This window comes from Nerophis ophidion, linkage group LG12 (genome assembly GCF_033978795.1).
Source record: "Nerophis ophidion isolate RoL-2023_Sa linkage group LG12, RoL_Noph_v1.0, whole genome shotgun sequence".
NCBI classification, from domain to species: domain Eukaryota; kingdom Metazoa; phylum Chordata; class Actinopteri; order Syngnathiformes; family Syngnathidae; genus Nerophis; species Nerophis ophidion.
In genome coordinates this window covers 17,799,530-17,824,849 of record NC_084622.1, presented here as the reverse complement: position 1 = coordinate 17,824,849, position 25,320 = coordinate 17,799,530, and the positions used below count along the sequence as shown (strand labels likewise).

Below are 25,320 nucleotides of genomic sequence, written 5' to 3'. Positions count from 1 at the left end.
TGCTTCTGCGTAATATTGCGAAACAAAACGCCAGATAATATGTCTGCTAATGGGTGCTATTTTGCGCTCCTTATACACACACCATAATAATACTCCTATGTTGAAGAGTACGTCTGACTACTGTAGCCGTAACGTGACACACGAAATGCGTCCCGTGAAAAACCGTCCGACGGAACTCTAATAACTAAAGTTCCTTGGGTGGATAATGTAAACTCACTATACCGGTAGTCTTTAGTGCTTTGATAGCGAGATAGAAGTAAGAAATTTACACTACTTTATATTACAAATGGCAACATCAATGGATGAATGTCCTGTAACTAAAGTTCCTTGGGTGAATAATGTTCACTCACTACACCGGTACGTTTTAGTGCTTTCACAGCGAGTTTACTGACAGATATAAGTAAGAACTTTACACTACTTTATACTAGAAATGGCAACAGTGGAGGATGAATGTCCCATAACAAGAAGATAGAGAAAAAGAAGAAGCTTATCAACTACGGTGTCATTACGGACTAAAATGGTGGACGTGCGCAAATTTTCAGGACTTATGCAGATCCCAAATACACATCAGCAGGTACCAGAAGGTAAGAAAACTTGCTTTTGCGTAATATTGGGAAACAAAACACCAGATAAAATGAGTGAATAATGTAAACTCACTACACCGGTAGTTTTTAGTGCTTTGATAGCGAGATATAAGTAGGAACTTTACACTACTTTATATTAGAAATGGCAACAGTGGAGGATGAATGTCCCATAACAAGAAGATACAGAAAAAGAAGAAGTTTATCGACTACGGTGTCAGACGCATGCACATTTTCAGAACTTATGCAGATCCCCAATACACATCAGCAGGTACCAGAAGGTAAGAAAACTTGCTTCTGCGTAATATTGCGAAACAAAACGCCAGATAATATGTCTGCTAATGGGTGCTATTTTGCGCTCCTTATATACACACCATAATAATACTCCTATGTTGAAGAGTACGTCTGACTACTGTAGCCGTAACGTGACACACGAAATGCGTCCCGTGAAAAACCGTCCGACGGAACTCTGATAACTAAAGTTCCTTGGGTGAATAATGTAAACTCACTATACCGGTAGTTTTTAGTGCTTTGATAGCGAGATATAAGTAAGAAATTTACATGACTTTATATTACAAATGGCAACATCAATGGATGAATGTCCTGTAACTAAAGTTCCTTGGGTGAATAATGGCAACTCACTACACCGGTACGTTTTAGTGCTTTCACAGCGAGTTTACTGACAGATATAAGAAATAACTTTACACTACTTTATAGTAGAAATGGTGACAGTGGAGGATGAATGTCACATAACAAGAAGATAGAGGAAAAGAAGAAGCTTTGCATGGGTGCAAATTTTCAGGACTTATGCAGATCTCAAATATCAATCAATCAATCAATCAATGTTTACTTATATAGCCCTAAATCACTAGTGTCTCAAAGGGCTGCACAAACCACCACGACATCCTCGGTAGGCCCACATAAGGGCAAGGAAAACTCACACCCAGTGGGACGTCGGTGACAATAATGACTATGAGAACCTTAGAGAGGAGGAAAGCAATGGATGTCGAGCGGGTCTAACATGATACTGTGAAAGTTCAATCCACAATGGATCCAACACAGTCGCAAGAGTCCAGTCCAAAGCGGGTCCAACTCAGCAGAGAGAGTCCCGTTCACAGCGGAGCCACCAGGAAACCATCCCAAGCGGAGGCGGATCAGCAGCGCAGAGATGTCCCCAGCCGATACACAGGCAAGCAGTACATGGCCACCGGATCGGACCGGACCCCCTCCACAAGGGAGAGTGGGACATAGAAGAAAAAGAAAAGAAACAGCAGATCAACTGGTCTAAAAAGGGAGTCTATTTAAAGGCTACAGCATACAAATGAGTTTTAAGGTGAGACTTAAATGCTTCTACTGAGGTGGCATCTCGAACTGTTACCGGGAGGGCATTCCAGAGTACTGGAGCCCGAACGGAAAACGCTCTATAGCCCGCAGACTTTTTTTGGGCTTTGGGAATCACTAATAAGCCGGAGTCCTTTGAACGCAGATTTCTTGCCGGGACATATGGTACAATACAATCGGCAAGATAGGATGGAGCTAGACCGTGTAGTATTTTATACGTAAGTAGTAAAACCTTAAAGTCACATCTTAAGTGCACAGGAAGCCAGTGCAGGTGAGCCAGTACAGGCGTAATGTGATCAAACTTTCTTGTTCTTGTCAAAAGTCTAGCAGCCGCATTTTGTACCAACTGTAATCTTTTAATGCTAGACATGGGGAGACCCGAAAATAATACGTTACAGTAGTCGAGGCGAGACGTAACAAACGCATGGATAATGATCTCAGCGTCTTTAGTGGACAGAATGGAGCGAATTTTAGCGATATTACGGAGATGAAAGAAGGCCGTTTTAGTAACGCTTTTAATGTGTGCCTCAAAGGAGAGAGTTGGGTCGAAGATAATACCCAGATTCTTTACCGTGTCGCCTTGTTTAATTGTTTGGTTGTCAAATGTTAGAGTTGTATTATTAAATAGAGTTCGGTGTCTAGCAGGACCGATAATCAGCATTTCCGTTTTTTTGGCGTTGAGTTGCAAAAAGTTAGCGGACATCCATTGTTTAATTTCATTAAGACACGCCTCCAGCTGACTACAATCCGGCGTGTTGGTCAGCTTTAGGGGCATGTAGAGTTGGGTGTCATCAGCATAACAGTGAAAGCTAACACCGTATTTGCGTATGATGTCACCTAGCGGCAGCATGTAGATGCTGAAGAGTGCAGGGCCAAGGACCGAACCCTGGGGAACTCCACACGTTACCTTAACGTAGTCCGAGGTCACATTGTTATGGGAGACACACTGCATCCTATCAGTAAGATAAGAGTTAAACCAAGACAGGGCTAAGTCTGACATACCGATTCGTGTTTTGATACGTTCTAATAAAATATTATGATCGACGGTATCGAAAGCAGCGCTAAGATCGAGGAGCAGCAACATAGATGACGCATCAGAATCCATCGTTAGCAATAGATCATTAGTCATTTTTGCGAGGGCTGTCTCCGTCGAGTGATTTGCCCTGAAACCGGATTGAAAGGTTTCACATAGATTGTTAGACGCTAAGTGTTCATTTAACTGCTCCGCAACAATTTTTTCGAGGATTTTTGAAATGAAGGGAAGGTGAGACACCGGTCGGTAGTTTACCATGAGGTCAGGATCGAGGTTAGGTCTTTTAAGGAGAGGATGAATAACCGCTTTTTTGAATGCTAGGGGAACAGTGCCCGAGGAAAGTGATAAGTTTATAATATTTAGCACTGATGGACCTAATAATACAAAGAGCTCCTTGATCAGTTTCCCAGGAAGAGGGTCAAGTAAACATGTTGTTTGTTTTATTCCATTTACACGTTGTAACAATTCCTCTAATGTTATTTCCTCAAAACGAGAGAAACTATTTTGGAGGGCAGTATCCGCCGTATATACAATCGTGTCAGTGTTAATAGAACCCCGTTGTAGCTGGGACGCATTGTCTTTAATCTCCTTTCTAATGACTTCAATTTTCTTACTAAAGAATTGCATAAAGTCATCAGCTGAGTGGGTGGAGCTACTGGAAGGAGTCCCTTGTTGGGTTAGCGATGCTACCGTACTAAACAAAAATTTAGGATCGTTTTTATTACGGTGGATGAGATTTGAGTAATAATTAGCTTTAGCTAAGGTAAGCATGCGTTTATAAGTTATTAAACCATCACTAAATGCTTGATGGTGCACCTCAAGTTTAGTCGTGCGCCATTTGCGTTCCAGCTTTCTGCATAATAATTTCTGAGCTCTAGTTTCTTCTGTAAACCACGGGGTGCGCTTTTTTGGAGCCTTTTTTAACTTTAGCGGTGCTATGTTATCAATGGTTTCGCGCAGGGCGTCGTTAAAATTGTTAGTGAGGTTATCAATAGAGCCCACATACTTTGGGAATGGTGCCATTACCGAGGGCAGTAGGTCAGCAAGAGTTGTCGTTGTGGCCGTATTAATGTTGCGGCTGCTATAGCAGTTATTATTATTATTAGTTTGACGAACATGCGTCTGAACCTCGAATTTTATAAGGTAATGATCGGACAATACTTTAGTATACGGGAGTATCGTAACTTTGGAAGCGGTGATCCCCTTGACAAGCACTAGGTCTATCGTATTACCGTTGCGATGCGTGGGTTCATTTATTATTTGTGTGAGACCACAGCTATCAATTATACTCTGGAGCGCTACGCACGGTGGGTCCGATGGGGTATTCATGTGGATATTAAAGTCCCCCATTATGATTATATTATCGGCGTGTGTCACTAGATCAGCAACGAACTCTGAGAATTCATTGATGAAGTCCGAACAGGGCCCTGGGGGGCGGTAGATAACAGCCAGGTGTAGAGGCAGCGGTGTGACAGACCTCATAGTAAGCACCTCAAACGATTTATATTTATTATTTATGTTAGGACTAAGGTTAAAGTTTTCGTTGTATATTAGTGCGACCCCCCCACCCCTTTTAAGCGGACGGGCAATATGCGCATGTGTAAAGTTAGGAGGACATGCCTCATTTAGCGCAAAAAAGTCGTTTGGTTTAAGCCAGGTTTCGCTGAGACCGATGACGTTAAGATTGTTGTCTCTGATAATATCATTAACTAACAACGTTTTGGGAGACAATGATCTTATGTTTAAAAAACCTACATTATAGGTAGTGGGCTGTTTTAGGGAATTTTTGATCAAATTATCCGTAGTAGCAATATTAATAATGTTGTGTTTATTATGCCCAGTGCATTCAGTATAATTACGACCATATCTAGGAATTGATACGACGGGAATGTTCCGATTGTTTGATTGTTGCTTTGATAAACTGCACGCATCATGGTTAGCCACCTCAGTAACGGGGATGTTCCGATTGTTTGTTTGTTGCTTTGATAAACTGCACGCATCATAGTTAGCCTCCTCAGTAACGGGGATTTTCCGATTGTTTGTTTGTTGCTTTGATAAACTGCACGCATCATAGTTAGCCACCTCAGTAAAACACATGTCCAACTCTGAAACACTCAAAGTAGAAAAAACTTGTTCTAATTTAACAGACTCCTTACCCAGACCAGTAGTCTCGCATTTTCCATCTAAATCCGTCTTCAGGGTGGAGGGAAGTGGTGTACTGTGGGGATTAGCCTTCTGCTTTGTTTTTAGCCCCGCTCGACATCCGCGTTTCCGATCACACCGCTGGCGTCTGCTCCGTAGACGGCCCCCGCTGCTACTAGACTCCCCTGCTTCACAGGCCGCTGGATGTAGCCGCCGATGAATCCCCATGCTAGTTAGCATGTTTAGCACGCCCGCGTCTATCAGTCCAAAACGGCCCAATATGTCCATATCCAGAAGTGTCTGGCGGTCGTACGTGATCACGGAGTGACCACGATGCGAGCCAGCCATGAAGTATGCAGAACTGTCCGGCATTTCCGCCAAATGTTCCATCTTTAGCAAGAGCACCGCAGTGTCGCAGCCCGTCCGGGCGCCGCCATCTTGCTGTCCAATACACATCAGCAGGTACTAGAAGGTAAGAAAACTTGCTATTGCGTAAAATTGGGAAACAAAACACCAGATGAAATGAGTGAATAATGTAAACTCACTACACCGGTAGTTTTTAGTGCTTTGATAGCGAGGTATACGTAGGAACTTTACACTACTTTATATTAGAAATGGCAACAGTGGAGGATGAATGTCCCATAACAAGAAGATAGAGAAAAAGAAGAAGTTTATCGACTACGGTGTCGGACACGTGCACATTTTCAGGACTTATGCAGATCCCAAATACACATCAGCAGGTACCAGAAGGTAAGAAAACTTGCTTCTGCGTGATATTGCGAAACAAAACGCCAGATAATATGTCTGCTAATGGGTGCTATTTTGCGCTCCTTATACACACACCATAATAATACTCCGATGTTGAAGAGTACGTCTGACTACTGTAGCCGTAACGTGACACACGAAATGCGTCCCGTGAAAAACCGTCCGACGGAACTCTAATAACTAAAGTTCCTTGGGTGAATAATGTAAACTCACTATACCGGTAGTTTTTAGTGCTTTGATAGCGAGATATAAGTAAGAAATTTACACTACTTAATATTAAAAATGGCAACATCAATGGATGAATGTCCTGTACCTAAAGTTCCTTGGGTGAATAATGTTCACTCACTACACCGGTACGTTTTAGTGCTTTCACAGCGAGTTTACTGACAGATATAAGTAAGAACTTTACACTACTTTATACTAGAAATGGCAACAGTGGAGGATGAATGTCCCATAACAAGAAGATAGAGGAAAAAGAAGAAGCTTATCAACTACGGTGTCATTACGGACTACAATGGCGGAGGTGCGCAAATGTTCAGGACTTATGCGGATCCCCAAAAACAGATCGGCAGGTACTAGAACCGGGATGAAACATAGCATTGGCACAAACCGTTCTGCAAGAGCTGCTCATTTATTACGGCTTATTTACGGATTTTGTGCCATGAATACGATAACAATGACTTCTCCGTCCATGGTTGTACTCCAACTGTGCAAATACGTGCGCTTGCAAAGACAAGCTGAGGTCACTTAAGTGCACAAAGCAGAATCCGAATAGCAGAAAAAGGGGAATAATGTATGTGTTTCAGAACGACTTGGAGATTGCAAAACGGCCATTAGGACCGACGCAGTTGCAGTTAACCCCCAACAGAGGGTTTTACACAAACAAAGGCAGTAGGGGATTGATCATTAGGAGCACTTCTCAGCAGCTCGGCCCAAGCCCGAGTGAAAGCTTCTCCATCTCGCAGGGGGACGTCTGGAGGAAGCATGGTTGCAGGCCAAATGCACCTCAGTTCCGCTCTCCTTAACCTGATTACAGTAACAAGCTTAGCGACGTCCTATGTGGATGGATGCTCTGCATGCCACTCACTCAGTGGAAACCCACTGGCTGTCCAGCACAAACACACACAATGTGAAGTCAAGTGAATTATATTTGTATAGCACTTTTCTCTAGCGACTCAAAGCGCTTTTACATAGTGAAACCCAATATCTGAGTTACATTTAAAGCAGTGCGGGTGGCACTGGGAGCTGGTGGGTAAAGTGTCTTGCCCAAGGACACAACGGCAATGACTAGGATGGCGGAAGCGGGGATCGAACCTGGAACCATCAAGTCGCTGGCACGGCAGCTCTACCAACCGAGCTATACCGTCTCCTTGACCACAGAACTCAGCAGCCATATTAAAGATATGGCCTAAAAATCAATCAATCAATCAATGTTTACTTATATAGCCCTAAATCACGAACGTCTCAAAGGGCTGCACAAGCCACGACGACGTCCTCGGCTCAGATCCCACATCAGGGCAAAGAAAAACTCAACCCAATGGGATGAATGGGAGGAAGCCGGAGTACACGGAGGGAACCCAAACAGTCACGGGGAGAACATGCAAACTCCACACAGAAAGATCGTGGAATGAACCCAGGACTGCTCAGGACCTTTGTATTGTGAGACACATGCACTAACCCCTGTTTCACCGTGCTGCCCTAATTTATTTTTCGTTTAGTAAGAATTTACTTACCGTATTTCCTTGAATTGCCGCCGGGTATATAGTATGCGCCTGCCTAGAATTACTGCCGGGTCAAACTCGTTTCGCAAAATATTATTTTCATTAGTGCATGTCTACAATTTCCGCCGGGTCAAACTCGTTTCGCAAAATAATTAGCATATGCCTAGAATTTCCGCCGGGTCAAACTCGTCACGTCACGGGTGACACTTCACCTGTCATCATTTTCAAAATGGAGGAGGCTGATTTCAATCATTTGAAATCGCATAAAGGGAAGAACATTAAGAGAGCTATTCAGTAGGATTTAAGGTCCAAGTTATTGAATTTGCTAAAAAGAACAGTAAGCAGCTATGTTTTATTAATATAACGTAGCTGCGTGTGTCAAATATGAGTCATTAAATGAATCCCGCGTCCTGGTGGTAGAGGGCGCTAGTGATCCTTCTTGCGACTACTCGGCTGCAGAAGAAGTGACAACAAGCAGCAAGAGTGAGCAGCGTGTGTTTATTTTTTCCTCTCGCTTGCACTTTTAACATGGAGGATTACATATCAAAAATAAAACAGTTTTCTAAACTGGACTTTCAATCGAAGCAGGAGGTAATAAAGGAAGATCTCCATCGAGACAGAGAGACTTTTAAAACTGAAGAAAGATAAGGAAGACTTCTATAAACAAGTTATGGATGCTTTTGATCAGAAGGAGCTGCGCATGGACTTCATTTATAAGTAAAGGTAAGACCATGGTAACGTTTTTTTTTATTAAATGTGCTTTTCATGATGGTATCCTTACATCACATTCAAATGTATAAGCGCAGGCCTAAATTTACCGCATGCCTTTGGTAAGCGCCGGTTTGAGAAGAGGTTTTAAAATAATTTGCGCCCCGGCTGCAATTCAAGGAAATACGGTATTTTAGTTTTGTACGCTAACCTTCTTTTGTAGTATATTTGGAGGTGAAGAACCCGTGCTGTGGAAACAGGTTCTCAGAAAAGGAGCGAGCCTCACCTTACACGGGGAAGTTATTTTTAGACAAGAGTGTATTTGCCTTTAAGGTTCTGACCTTGCGTGTGAAGCCGAGAGCCTCTGATGGACATCTGATGTCCGATTAATGACAAGCCATCGACCAAGATGAGTCCCCGTGTGACACCTCGTGTCCTACCAGTCATATTAATAACGGCAACCGTTGTAGTTCCTAAAACCTTTCACATACAATCATGTAGCGCTGAAGAAAAAAAAAAATCCAATACATTTTCTGGCTGAAGTGGATGGAGAACGCCATTTGCTGAAGGTCACGTCTTGGCTTACAATAAAGGGGGAGGGGCCAGGGTTGCCTTTTCACTTCCACCTATCACCTCGCTCGACGTTTCGGATCGATTGGCGGCGCGTGCAATGCGGCGCCGTGATGAAGACCTTCAAGCGCTTTGCCATCATGTGAAGCCAGTAATGTGGCCGTTAAAAGAGACACTAGAGTTTTAAAACAACCCAATTGTTTTTAGTGCCCCGTTTATTGCGTCTGTCTGCTCCATGCACCTCGGGGGTGGGGGGTGGGTGTCCCGCCCGCAGAGTGGCACGCGGGGACGTGTTGAATGATAAGCAGCAGCCATTAGGAGCGGGTCTTTAACACTTAGGGTTAATTGTCCTACAGTAGACTGCTGTGGATCACTCATTTCCATTCATTAGGACAGTGTTTTTCAACCAGTGTGCCGTGAGATACAGTTTGGCGGGTTGTGGGAGATAACTTTATATCACCTATTTGAGTTGAAAATATTTTGTGCAAAGCACTAATTATAGTCTGCAAATGATGTGTTGTTGTTGAGTGTCGGTGCTCGCAATACTTCCATTAGCAGGTAGCTAGTTGCTTTGTAGATGTCGGAAACAGCGGGAGGCAGTGTGCAGGTAAAAAGGTGTCTAACACTTAAACCAAACATAAACAAAAAGGTGAGTGCTCCTAAGAAAAGGCATTGAAGCTCAGGGAAGGCTATGCACAACGAAACAAAAACCGATCTGGCTACAAAGTAAACAAAAACAGAATGCTGGACGACAGCAAAGACTTACTGTGGAGCAAAGATTTTTTTGAATTTTGATTTGATGTTTTCTGTCTTTCAGCTTCTTTACAGCCAAGGACAAACCAGCACCTCAACGAAGATAAGAAATATCAATAATGCACAATGTGCATAATGTGTGACCCCCTCCCTTTAGAAGCAAACCTCTGTGATGTAACTAGGGAACTCACAAACTGAATAGATAGAGGAGTGCGTGGGCTGTTCCTCAGAGCGCAGGGTGAGACTGTAACTGGGTGTGCAGCACCATGCGTTCTCCTCATGAGCTAAATTGAACTCTGTCTCTGCCTGATTCCTTGCTTCTTCCATCCATCCATTTTTCTACCGCTTGTCCCTTTTGTGATCGCGGTGGGTACTGAAGCCTATCTCTGATAAATTCGGGCGGAAGGCAGTGTACACCCTGGACAAATTGCCACCTCATCACAGGGCCAACACAGATAGACAGACAACATTCACACTCATATTCACACACTAGGGACCATTTAGTGTTGCCAGTCAACCTATCCCCAGGTGCATGTCTTTGGAGGTGGGAGGGGCCTATCCCCAGGTGCATGTCTTTAGATGTAGGAGGGGCTTATCCCCAGGTGTATGTCTTTGGATGTGGGAGGGGCCTATCCCCAGGTGCATGTCTTTGGAGGTGGGAGGGGCCTATCCCCAGGTGCATGTCTTTGGAGGTGGGAGGGGCCTATCCCCAGGTGCATGTCTTTGGAGGTGGGAGGGGCCTATCCCCAGGTGCATGTCTTTGGAGGTGGGAGGAGCCTATCCCCAGGTGCATGTCTTTGGAGGTGGGAGGAGCCTATCCCCAGGTGCATGTCTTTGGAGGTGGGAGGGGCCTATCCCCAGGTGCATGTCTTTGGAGGCGGGAGGGGCCTATCCCCAGGTGCATGTCTTTGGAGGTGGGAGGAGCCTATCCCCAGGTGCATGGCTTTGGAGGTGGGAGGGGCCTATCCCCAGGTGCATGTCTTTGGAGGTGGGAGGGGCCTATCCCCAGGTGCATGTCTTTGGAGGTGGGAGGAGCTTATCCCCAGGTGCATGTCTTTGGAGGTGAGAGGGGCATATCCCCAGGTGCATGTCTTTGGAGGCGGGAGGGGCCTATCCCCAGGTGCATGTCTTTGGAGGTGGGAGGGGCCTATCCCCAGGTGCATGTCTTTGGAGGTGGGAGGGGCCTATCCCCAGGTGCATGTCTTTGGAGGTGGGAGGGGCCTATCCCCAGGTGCATGTCTTTGGAGGTGGGAGGAGCCTATCCCCAGGTGCATGTCTTTGGAGGTGGGAGGGGCATATCCCCAGGTGCATGTCTTTGGAGGTGGGAGGGGCCTATCCCCAGGTGCATGTATTTGGAGGTGGGAGGGGCCTATCCACAGGTGCATTTCTTTGGAGGTGGGAGGAGCCTATCCCCAGGTGCATGTCTTTGGAGGTGGGAGGGACATATCCCCAGGTGCATGTCTTTGGAGGCGGGAGGGGCCTTTTCCCAGGTGCATGTCTTTGGAGGCGGGAGGGGCCTATCCCCAGGTGCATGTCTTTGGAGGTGGGAGGAGCCTATCCCCAGGTGCATGTCTTTGGAGGTGGGAGGGGCATATCCCCAGGTGCATGTCTTTGGAGGTGGGAGGGGCCTATCCCCAGGTGCATGTATTTGGAGGTGGGAGGGGCCTATCCACAGGTGCATTTCTTTGGAGGTGGGAGGAGCCTATCCCCAGGTGCATGTCTTTGGAGGTGGGAGGGACATATCCCCAGGTGCATGTCTTTGGAGGCGGGAGGGGCCTTTTCCCAGGTGCATGTCTTTGGAGGCGGGAGGGGCATATCCCCAGGTGCATGTCTTTGGAGGTGGGAAGGGCCTATCCCCAGGTGCATGTCTTTGGAGGTGGGCGGGGCCTATCCCCAGGTGCATGTCTTTGGAGGTGGGCGGGGCCTATCCCCAGGTGCATGTCTTTGGAGGTGGGAGGAAGCTGGAGTACCAGGAGAGAACCCACGCAGTCACGGGTAGAACATGCAAAATCCACACAGAAAGATGCCGAGCCCGGGATTGAACTCAGGACTACTCAGGACCTTCGTATTGGGAGGCATATGCACTAACCCCTGTACCACCGTGCTGCCTCCTCGCTTCTTGTTCTGTTTAATGGATGGTTCGGTGTTTAGGTCCACTTCAAACATGCAACTAAGTAACCAAATATGGTGCTTTGTATTTTAATGGCTACTTTGAACAAAGTCTTTCTACAAACACTTCTCTATCAACAATTGTCGAGAATCAGACTCACGCTTCGCCAGCTGTGCCCGTCCAAGTTTAGTTAAGCTACCACGGATAGGAATGAAAAGCCTACAGACTGTGGACACGGTTTGATTCCGTCCTGCTCTGTCTTCTAATAACCGGAGAAGTCTCTGACAGGCCTGGTATCGTCTGACATAAGCACCGCCCGGGGCAAAGGAACCAACTTGTAGTTACGGGACACAAAGACATGCAATCACAAGATCTGTTGGTGTCAAGCAGCTTTAACTCTGGAGTCTAATTGTGAGACGGACCCCACAGCTGTGGCCCTCCAGCGTCTTTGAATCTCTCTTCTTTTACGTAATCAACATCCATCCACCCTTGGAGCCGGAAAATGAAATCAATGTCTGACTTGGTCGTCACTCGCCGTGACTTCGTGGGCGTGGGCACGGCAGATGTGGTCGTAAATGTGAGTTATGAAAGGAATGAGATTGGAAGCAGCACGGACACATGAAGGGGTCCTAAGTAGAGGACATGTGTCTAGTTTCTGCAGATTAGCGTGATATGCAGGCAATGGATCATGCAAGAACAATCTATGAAAGTGGCCTTATATAATAACAGTGCTGGACCTTCTCTGCTGGCATAACATAACCAGAATTCATCATCATAATTAAAGATGAATGTCATTTTTATTTGACTTTACCGAAATATCTAAAAGTATTCACATTGTATATATATATATATATCCATTTTCTACCGCTTATTCCCTTCGTGGTCGCTGGAGCCTATCTCAGCTACAATCGGGCGGAAGGCGGGGTACATACAGTATATATCAGGGGTAGGGAACCTATGGCTCGCAAGCCAGATGTGGCTCTTTTGATGACTGCATCTGGCTCTCGGATAAATCTGAGCTGACATTGCTTGACACAATAAGTAATGAATAATTCAACTTGTAATCACAGTGTTAAAACTAATGTTCAAAATATAAAACATTCTCGTGCATTTTTAATCCATCCATCCGTTATTTTGGACCGCACCTGTTCAAGAAGTTGCGTTAATGGTAAGAAGTTACTTATTTATTATTGGTTAGTGTGGGGCTTGCCCTCCTGGGGGTTCTTCAGACCACCAAGCACCGACATTAGAGCCTGTTCAAGGGTTACAATATTGTTTTATTTTTCAATAAGTCTCTTAGTTGCTTTCCAGCAATCGTCTTTTTCTCTTTTGTTCTCGCTCACACTCTGGCTCCAGCCCCAACCCCGTCTCTCCTCCTGGCTGCTGCTTATAACAGAGCGACAGGCGATTAGATAACAAGGCCCAGGTGGGCAATCTACGCACCTGTCGCTGATTTCGAGGCCGGTCATGGCAACTCCCTGCTTTGCTGCAGGCCTCCAGGCCACGCCCCCTCCACAGTTAGCTTCAGAATAACAATGTTATGACAAAGAATAAGAGACGTATTATACTGTAGAAATGTTGGTCTTACTTAAAAATGCACACGTTTAGTTGTGTTCAGTGTTAAAAAAAATAATTATATGGCTCATACATTTTAAAATATTTGGATTCTTGGCTCCCTCAGCTAAAAAGGTTCTCGACCCCTGCAGTATATAGTTGAGGTTATGCAGTGCTCAACATGTTGGGTCAGGAAAAAAAACAGAGGCTATATCATCCTGACAAGCCTTTCCATTTTATTCTTAATTGAAAATACCCTCACGAGCAGGGAAGCCTGCAAAACGGGCTTGTAGGGATGATATAGCCAGTGTTTTTATATATATATATATATATATATATATATGTAGTTGGGGTGTGGGGAAAAATAGATTCGAATACGAATCGAATCGTATATGTTGTGCAATTCAGAAACGATTCAAATTTTTCAAAAATCGTTTTGTTTTTTTTAATTTAAAAGTTTTTATTTTTATTTTTTTAAATCAATCCAACAAACCACTACACAGCAATACAATAACAATGCAATCCAATTCCAAAACCAAACCTGACCCAGCAACACTCAGAACTGCAATAAACAGAGCAATTGAGAGGAGACACAGACACCACACAGAACAAACCAAAAGTATTGAAACAAAAATTAATATCATCAACAACAGTATCAATATTAGTTATAATTTCAGCATAGCAGTGATTAAAAATCCCTCATCGACATTATCATTAGACATTTATAAAAGTAAAAAAATAGTGTCACAGTGGCTTAAACTTGCATGGCATCTCGTAAGCTTGACAACACACTGTGTCCAATGTTTTCACAAAGATAAAATAAGTCATATTTTTGGTTCGTTTAATAGTTAAAACAAATTTACATTATTGCAATTCGTTGATAAAACATTGTCCTTTACAATTATAAAAGCTTTTTACAAAAATCTACTACGCTGCTAGCATGTCAGCAGACTGGGGTAGATCCTGCTGAAATCCTATGTATTGAGTCCTTTTGAATCGGGAAAAAAAATCGTTTTTGAATCAAGAATCGAATCGAAAAAATCGATATATTATCGAAACGTGACCCCAAGAATCGATATTGAATCGAATCGTGGGACACCCAAAGATTCACAGCCCTAATATATATATATATATGAAAATAAGTTAGATCCCTTTGAATTGGTCAATTCAAAAGTGGCTCCCCTGCACAAAAAGTGAGAGCACCCCTGGTCTCAACTACACCAGACATTAAATGCAATGCTGGCACATCACAATTTTTCCAACACAGCTTAAGCCCTGAAAGGCACTTTGCAGCGGTGCGACTACAACACACAGCTGGTGTGTACTTCTCACATCCGTGCATGGTCAAAGGAAATGAGCCGAGAAAAAACACGGTAGGGGTTTGTGGTGCTAAGGTAAGTTTGCTTTAGTGGCAGTTGGGAAGCCTCCGGTCTACTCAAAAAACCTGATTGTACTTTTAAAGAACTTTAACTCGGATCCATCCATCTTCTTTTGCTTATCCGAGGTCGGGTTGCGGGGGCTGCAGCCTAAGCAGACTTCCCTCCCTCCTAGCCACTTTGTCTCACTCCTCCCGGGGGATCCCGAGGCAAACCAGGCCAGCTGGGAGACATAGTCATACCAAAATATGCCTGTGGTAGCCATTTTTGTGTTATTTATATTTCTCTTGTGCTGCATATATTATTAAGTTAAATAAATTATTTATGAGTTGAAAGATGGCCATTAAAGCCTACTACACTGCTGCACTTTAATGTTGCTCATTTTGGTTGAAGTAGCCATATATATATATATATATATATATATATATATATATATATATATATATATATATATATATATATAATACATTAACAATATTTTTTTTTTACACAAGCTGCAAATAAATCTTGACATTTTACTTAAACAACTTGCAGCACAGTTAAAATCTATGTTTTCTTTTGTTTTTTTACAGCTTATAACATTTTTGTATAAACAAATGGAATGGAGAAACAATACCAGCAGTAAAATTCAAGCCACAGAAGTGCCAGTTTTTTTTTTACCGTAAAACCTTGATGCTTTAATGTATTTTTTTGTTGTTTTAACATACTTTTTTTTTGTTTTAAACTTTTTTCATCATATATTATATATATATATACATATATATATATATATATATATATATATATATATATATATATATATATATATATATATAAATATATATATATATATATATATATATATAGATTTTATGTTTTAGTGTCTTACTGTATATGGAAAAAAAAAACAGTACCAAGGTTGATTTTTTACGGTAATAACTCAAGTCGGTGGAATTTAACTGTAAAATCTATTGTCAATTTCACAGTCTACAATTTGATAGATAATTTGTTTTGAAATTGAAATTAAAATGTTTGAAACATATTTTTGGTATAAATGATAACATTATATTTTGATTTTGAGGAAACTGAATTTTAAAATATGGGGATGTCGTTGAGGCTTGTGCAGCCCTTTGAGACACTCTTGATTCAGGGCTATATAAGTAAACATTGATTGATTGATAAAAAATATATGCAATTGCATGCAATTCATGTCAAAAGGCAAAGAAGAAATATTTTTAGTAAGAAAAGATTAAGCATTTTATTAACCTCTTAAGGCCCAAGCTGTTTGTTTACATGCTTTTTTTTGTTGTCTTTGCTAATTGGGCTTATTGGACCCTAATTAGAATAGAAACTATCAATAATCTTTTTATTAGATGTACTTAGTCCATAAGTACACAAACGTGTACTTCATGTTTAGTGACATGCTAATTCTTATTTTTACACTTTTTTTTTTCCAAATTCCATTGTATGTTATACTCTTCTGACACCACCAGATGGCAGTATAAGTGTCCACATAAGTGGCCATAAGACCCCAATTCAGTAGTGTACATAATTTTGGAAATAAGAGCTAAAAGGTGCTGTCCACACAAGTGGATAAGATTTCCAGGCTTTTGCGGGCCACATAAAATGATTTGGCCCCTGGGTCTTGAGTTTGACAATTGTGGTTTAGCGGGCAAAACTTCAATTTTTTTTTTCTAATCAAAAATATAGCCACTTTTTTGGGACTCCAACATGAAAGCAAGTTCGATTTTTAACGAGCAGCTCGTGCTCATGTGCCGCCCTCTCCAGAGTAAAAGCCCGCTACAGGTGGTCCGGCTAATAAAGGACACAAAAAGAAGCGACGAAAGAAAGTTAATGTACATTACTCAACATTCTCCTTTGCCTGCTTTTAGCTCTCCCACAGCGTCCATACAAACAACACGCACATGGCCCAGCTCGTTGATGCTAATTAGACGATGATGTCATCCCGGCCGGCCTTGAGCGAGTCCATAGGGTTTGAACTTGGCACATGTTTGACAGCGAGTAGTGATGGTTACGTAACACAAGGACATAATACTTCAGTTCCTGGGTCCACCTCCACAGTGGCGCTCTCCTTTGTGATAAATGTCCTTTGTAATAGACATTTATATCCCATCCATCCCCAGAGAAATCCAATCAAACAGGAACTATGGACCATGTTTCCCAGCAAGAGCTCTCAGTAAATAACAGCGATGAAGGTAATCATCAAAAAATAACACAATGAATCTCTCATGTCGACCTTTGATGCCGTGTGGATAACAAAGCAGGGATACGGAAAGCCGATTAAGATAACTTTGGTGGCAAACAAACATGGAGGAAGAAGTGAAGATTGATTATACAATATTTCCTTGAATTGCCGCCGGGGCGCTAATTAGTCTAAACCCTCTTCTCACTCCGGCACTTACCAAAGGCATGCAGTAAAATTTAGGGCGGTTTTAATCCCGCTAATATTTGGCATCAATCCAAGCAGGTGTGTGCACATCTACGTATCTATATCAATCAATCAATCAATGTTTATTTATATAGCCCTAAATCACAAATGTCTCAAAGGACTGTACAAACCATTACGACTACGACATAATCGGAAGAACCCACAAAAGGGCAAGGAAAACTCACACCCAGTGGGCAGGGAGAATTCACATCCAGTGGGACGCCAGTGACAATGCTGACTATGAGAAACCTTGGAGAGGACCTCAGATGTGGGCAACCCCCCCCTCTTATGTATCTACATGTTACATATCTACATGTCATGTATCTACATGTTATATACCTACATGTTATATATCTACATGTTTTGTATCTACATGTTATCTATCTACATGTTATCTATCTACATGTTATGTATCTACATGTTATGTATCTACATGTTAAGTACCCACATGTTATGTATCTACATGTTATCTATCTACATGTTATCTATCTACATGTTATGTATCTACATGTTATGTATCTACATGTTAAGTACCCACATGTTATGTATCTACATGTTATCTATCTACATGTTATGTATCTACATGTTATGAATCTACATGTTATGTATCTACATGTTATCTACCTACATGTTATGTATCTACATGTTATCTATCTACATGTTATGTACTCTATCTACATGTTATGTATCTACATGTTATCTACCTACATGTTATGTATCTACATATTATGTATCTCCATGTTATGTATCTACATGTTATGTACTGTATCTACATGTTATGTATCTACATGTTATCTATCTACATGTTATGTATCTACATATTATGTATCCACATGTTATGTATCTACATGTTATGTATCTACATATTATGTACCTATATGTTATGTATCTACATGTTATGTATCTACATGTTATGTATCTACATATTATGTATCTACATGTTATGTACCTACATGTTATGTATTTACATGTTATGTACCTATGTTATGTATCTACATGTTTTGTAGATACATAACATGTAGGTACATGTTATGTATCTACATGTTATATATCTACATGTTATGTATCTACATGTTATATATCTACATGTTATATATCTACATGTTATGTATCTACATGTTATGTACCCACATGTTATGTATCTACATACATATATTTACACACATATATGCGTACGTATATATATATATATATATATATATATATATATATATATGATATATATGTTTAGTTGCTAATGTTTAATTGTCTATTGATCAAAAATGCACGTTAATGAAGGAGTTAAATACAAAATGAATGACTGAAAATGAATGAACACAGTACAGAAAAAGGTTACATTTAGAGACTTTTAGGGCATTTTAGCACCTTTTAACCATCAGACAGAAAACTGACTTTACAAGGCAGAGATTTGTTGTATTTTTTTGTCTCCTTGAAATATGTTCTAATGTTGGTAGACTAGGTTTACCCTGCAATAGAAGCCAACTCCTGCTGCTTTTTAGGAGACGTCACAAATTCCCCATGAGCAAGTACTTGGCAGGAGTGGGGAGGAAACTCCCCTTTGCAAAAGGAGAAAACAAGAACCTTGAGCAGAACCAGACTCAGGGTGGGGTGGATCCAGTATCTTCCCCAAGTGGTGGGATTGTGCAACAGCATGAAGGTGGCGCAGTAGAACAGCTGGAATATGACAGCCTAGCATCCTCCTCGCCCACATCTTGACACACACCTCCTTCATGCATCCTGAGACGCCTTCACTCGTCTATTTCCATCTTGCAGCCTGAAAGTATGATGATGTGCCGGAGGTGTTCTCACACTGCTGATACAACGCCAGATTCAGCAGAGTGCTTGCACAAGAAACCCATTCCTGACCTTTGGGCGGGAATAAAATCTTTTAGGAATACCATATTTCTTTGAGGGCTTCACGGTGGCAGAGGGGTTAGTGCGTCTGCCTCACAATACGAAGTTCCTGCAGTCCTGGGTTCAAATCCAGGCTCGGGATCTTTCTGTGTGGAGTTTGCATGTTCTCCCCGTGAATGCGTGGGTTCCCTCCGGGTACTCCGACTTCCTCCCACTCCCAAAAACATGCACCTGGGGATAGGTTGATTGGCAACACTAAAATTGGCCCTAGTGTGTGAATGTGAGTGTGAATGTTGTCTGTCTATCTGTGTTGGCCTTGCGATGAGGTGGCGACTTGTCCAGGGTGTACCCCGCCTTCCGCCCGATTGTAGCTGAGATAGGCGCCAGCGCACCCGGCGACCCCTAAAAAAGGGAATAAGCGGTAGAAAATGGATGGATATTTCTTTGAATTGCCGCCAGGGCGCTAATTAATTTAAAACCTCTTCTCACTCCGGCGCTTACCAAAGGCATGCGGTAAATTTAGGCCTGCGCTTATAAATTTGAGTGTGATGTAAGGATACCATCATGAAAAGCACATTTAATAAAAAAAACGTTATTATGGTGTTACCTTTACTTATAAATGAAGTCCACGCGCAGCTCCTTCTGATCAAAAGCATCGATAACTTGTTTATAGAAGTCTTCCTTATCTTTCTTCAGTTTTAAAAGTCTCCCTGTCTTGATGGAGATCTTCCTTTATTACGTCCTGCTTCGATTGAAAGTCCAGTTTAGAAAACTGTTTAATTTTAGATATGTAATCCTCCATGTTAAAAGTGCAAGCGAGAGGAAAAAATAAACGCTTTCTCCTTGTTGTCACTTCTTCTGCAGCCGAGTAGTCGCAAGAAGGATCACTAGCGCCCTCTACCACCAGGAGGAGGGAGTCATTTAATGACTCATATTTGACACACGCAGCTACGGTATATTAATAAAACATAGCTGCTTACTGTTCTTTTTAGCATATTCAAAAGCTTGGACCTTAAATCCTACTGAATAGCTCCTAATCCTTTTCAACCCATATTTAGTTGAATGCACTACAAAGACAAGATATTTGATGTTCAAACTCATAAACTTTTTTTTTTTTTTTTGCAAATAATAATTAACTTATAATTTCATGGCTGCAGCACGTGCCAAAGTAGTTGGGAAAGGGCATGTTCACCACTGTGTTACATCACCTTTTCTTTTAACAACACTCAATAAACGTTTGGGAACTGAGGAAACTAATTGTTGAAGCTTTGAAAGTGGAATTCTCTCCCATTCTTGTTTTATGTAGAGCTTCAGTCGTTCAACAGTCCGGGGTCTCCACTGTGGTATTTTATGCTTCATAATGCGCCACACATTTCCCATGGGAGACAGGTCTGGACTGCAGGCGGGCCAGGAAAGTACCCGCACTCTTTTACTACGAAACGACGCTGTTGTAACACGTGGCTTGGCATTGTCTTGCTGAAATAAGCAGGGGCGCCCATGATAACGTTGCTTGGATGACAACATATGAGTTTGAACATCAAATATCTTGTCTTTGTAGTGCATTCAACTGAATATGGGTTGAAAATGATTTGCAAATCATTGTATTCCGTTAATATTTACATCTAACACAATTTCCCAACTCATATGGAAACAGGGTTTGTTTATCATCTTACATAGCGTCCTGTCCACTTGAGTGGTGCAGTGTCGGACGCGGCGATGTTTCATTGCAACAACGAGCACTTGTGTTGACGATGGCTCGCTGACGAGCTAAAGATGAAAACAACACTCCTTCTTCACATTGTCCGACTGCTATGCCTGGATGAGTGTTTCAGGGCTCTGCTCGTGTTCTTTAGACCAGTCGGGGGATGAAATGAGAGTGCATGAAGGAAGGGGGAAACAATGATGTCTATTTTTTATTGCAGCTGTAGTGTAATCTCTACCGTCTCTCTTTTATGTTATGGAGCTGAAAGCGTGCTGACGAGCACGGTGCAATTATAAACGTAAGAGGGGAAAAAAAGACATGAAAGAACAATATTTTCGGCCCACTGCAAGCCTGCCAGAGGTCTGCTGATGATACTCTATAAACCCCGTTTCCATTTGAGGTGGGAAATTACGTTAGATGTAAATATAAACGGAAAGCAATGATTTGCACATCCTTTTCAACCCATATTCAGTTTAATATGCTACAAAGACAACATATTTGATGTTCAAACTCATAACCTTTTTTTCTTTTTTGCAAATAATAATTAACTTAGAATTTCATGGCTGCAACACGTGCCAAAGTAGTTGGGAAAGGGCATGTTCACCACTGTGTTACATCACCTTTTCTTTTAACAACACTCAATAAACGTTTGGGAACTGAGGAAACTAAATTGTTGAAGCTTTGAAAGTGGAATTCTTTCCCATTCTTGTTTTATGTAGAGCATGGGTGTCAAACTCTGGCCCGCGGGCCAAATTTGGCCCACCGTGTAATTTCATTTGGCCCTTGAGGCAGTGTCAAATTAACATTACAGTTGGCCCGCCGGTGTTATACAGCGTCGGTGCCGCTGTAACACCGCATTCATCGCTAATACTCATACTTCCCAACCCTCTCAATTTTCCCGGGAGACTACCGTTTTCAGTGCCCCTCCCGAAAATCTCCCGGGCAACCATTCTCCCGAATTTCTCCCGATTTCCACCCAGACAACAATATTGGGGCATGCCTTAAACGCACACCAAACAAGAATGACAAACACATTTCGGAAGAACATCCGCACCGTAACACAACATAAACACAACAGAACAAATACCCAGAACCCCTTTGCAGCACCAACTCTTCCGGGACACCACAAAATACACCACCCGCTACCAACAAAACCATTTTATTTTCAAATGTATTAGCCAGTGGAAAAAGTTAATGTTGATATTTACCTCAGAAGGCTGCAAATAAAAAAGAGGCATTCATTTTTTTAATTTAAATTTTCTTTAATATGCCATTGATATTTTTTCGTTTGTTTTTTGAAAGTTGATTTTGCACTATTAAGTTATATACGCGTTGCTTGTTCCATATTCAGTGTGAAAGCAAATCAGTGTAGCAAACTCAGCAATAATTAACGTTTTATTCATGCACTTTCTTTTGCTACTTCAATGCTTGAAGGTTTGATCCATTCATTATTTTATTTTCAAATTTATTATTAGCCTGTTGAAAAAGTTTATTTGATCTTTACGACAGAGGGCTGCAAATAGAAAAGAGGCATTCAATTTTTACTATAATTGTATTTGATATGCCATTGATTTTTTTTCAATTATTATTGTTATTATTTAAAACTCGATTTTGCATGTCACTATAAAGTTATATAAGCCTTGCTTGTTCAATATTTAATGCAAAACTTGTTTGGGTCCCTATTAAAAGGTTAATTTCTTCAACCTTGGCCCACGGCTTTGTTCAGTTTTAAATTTTGGCCCACTCTGTATTTGAGTTTGACACCCCTGATGTAGAGCTTCAGTCGTTCAACAGTCCGGGGTCTCCGCTGTCGTATTTTACGCTTCATAATGTGCCACACATTTTCCATGGGAGACAGGTCTGGACTACAGGCGGGCCAGGAAACTCCCGCACTCTTTTTTTACGAAGCCATGCTGTCTTGCTGAAAAAAGCAGGGGCGTCCATGATAACGTTGCTTGGATGACAACATATGTTGCTCCAAAACCTGTATGTACCTCTCAGCATTAATGGTGCCTTCACAGATGTGTAAGTTACCCATGCCTTGGGCAGTAATGCACCCCCATACCATCACACATGCTGGCTTTTGCGCCTATAATAATCCAAATGGTTATTTTCCTCTTTGTTCTGGAGGACACCATGTCCTCTGTTTCCAAACATAATTTGAAATGTGGACTCGTCAGACCATAGAACACTTTTCCACTTTGCATCAGTCCATCTTAGATGAGCTCGGGCCCAGAGAAGCCGGCGGCGTTTCAGGATATTGTTGATAAATGGGTTTGGCTTTGCATAGTAGAGTTTTAACTTGCACTTACAGATGTAGCGACCAACTGTAGTTAAGACAGGGGTCCTATGAAGTGTTCCTGAGCCCACGTGGTGATATCCTTTACACACTGATGTCGGTTTTTGATGCAGTACCGCCTGAGGGGTCAAAAGTCCGTAATATCATCGCTTACGTGCAGGGATTTCTCCAGATTCTCTGAACTTTTGATGATTTTACGGACCGTAGATGGTAAAATCCCTAAATTCCTTGCAACAGCTCATTGAGAAATGTTGTTCTAAAACTGTTCGACAATTTGCTTACAAATTGGTGACCCTCGCCCCATCCTTGTTTGTGAATTACTTAGCATTTCATGGAAGCTGCTTTTATACCCAATCATGTCACCCACCTGTTCCCAATTAGCCTGCACACCTGTGGGATGTTCAATATAAGTGTTTGATGAGCATTCCGCAACTTTATCAGTATTTATTGCCACCTGTCCCAACTTCTTTGTCACATGTTGCTGCATCAAATTCTAAAGTTAATGATTATTTGCAAAAAAAAAACAAGTTTATCGGTTTGAACATCAAATATGTTGTCTTTGTAGCATATTCAACTGAATATGGGTTGAAAAGGATTTGCAAATCATTGTATTCCGTTTATATTTACATCTAACACAATTTCCCAACTCTATGGAAACGGGGTTTGTACTTTGGTCTTGATACACATTTTCCCAAAAATGGGTCATAGAAAAAAGACAGAACATCTAATACTGTAGTTCGGGTCGCCTTACTCTATATTCAGGTCAATATGGTAATTGGGACCCAGTATTGAATTAAGCAGCTGGAGTAGCAGGAAAACACTTTAACAAACAATATACAACAAATAAACAAATAATCGAAGCCACATAAAGTATAACTATGCTTTTTGTCCGAAATTAATACATTGATTTAATTAATTAAATGGACCCTTTGGCATTGTTTAACAAGTGTATCAAATACGGTGACAACAACATTTGAAAGTCAAAACAACAAAAACGATCATAGGTCCTCTATAAGTCAAGTTAGGTGAAATAATAAGATGACTGAGGTTTGACTCTGGAACAGATTATTTGTATATCCAGGATTCCATAAGTTTGTTTCTTATGATTTCTTCCTTTTTTAATCATTTCTATGTTTGTTTCTTACAAACTGAGCAGCACAGGAAGTGAACAAACAAACGTGTTAGCAATTGTTATGAAATGTAGAAGAAGTAAGATGAAATAAGTTCTGGTGCTTCCCACTCATTTAAGCATATTACACAATATCAGGGATATCACACAGTATCATGCATATCAGACAAACATGAACATCACACAGTATCGTGCATATTACACGGTATCAGGGATAGCACACAGTATCATCCATATCACACAGTATCATGAATATAACAGTATCATGCATATCACACAGTATCATGAATATAACAGTATTATGCATATCACACAGTATCATGAATATAACCGTATTATGCATATCACACAGTATCATGCATATCTCACAATGTCATGCATATCACACAGTATCATGGAGATCACACAGTACCATGGATATCACACACTATCATGCAAATCACACAGCATGATGCATATAACAGTATCATTCATATCACACAGTGTCATGAACACCATGCATATCACACAGTATCAGGGATATCACACAGTATCATGCACATCACAATGTCATGACTATTACACAGTATCATGCTTATTGCACGGCATCATGAATATCACACAGTATCAGGGATATCACACAGTGTCATGCACATCAGTGTCCTGAATATCACACAGTATCATGCATATCAGACAGTCATGAACATCACACAGTATCGTGCATATCACACAGTATCATATAATCGTATTATGCATATCACACAGTATCATGCATATCTCACAATGTCATGCATATCACACAGTATCATGGAGATCACACAGTATCATGGATATCACACAGTATCATGGATATCACACAGTATCATGCAAATAACACAGCATCATGCATATAACAGTATCATTCATATCACACAGTGTCATGAACACCATGCATATCACACAGTATCAGGGATATCACACAGTATCATGCACATCACAATGTCATGACTATTACACAGTATCATGCTTATTGCACGGTATCATGAATATCACACAGTATCAGGGATATCACACAGTGTCATGCACATCAGTGTCCTGAATATCACACAGTATCATGCATATCACACAGTGTCATGGACATCATGCATATCACACAGTATCAGGGATATCGCAGAGCATCATCCACATCACACAGTGTCATGAATATCATGCATAGCACACAGTATCAAGCACATCACACAGTATCATGCATATCACACAGTATCAGGGATATCACATAGTATCATGAATAGCACA

General features: G+C 41.6%; 1 protein-coding gene across 1 annotated transcript in view; it reads right to left on the bottom strand.

The window, feature by feature from the left end:
• The window catches only part of tln2b (talin 2b), a 242,937-nt gene that overhangs the window by 216,046 nt on the left and 1,571 nt on the right, over positions 1-25,320 (bottom strand).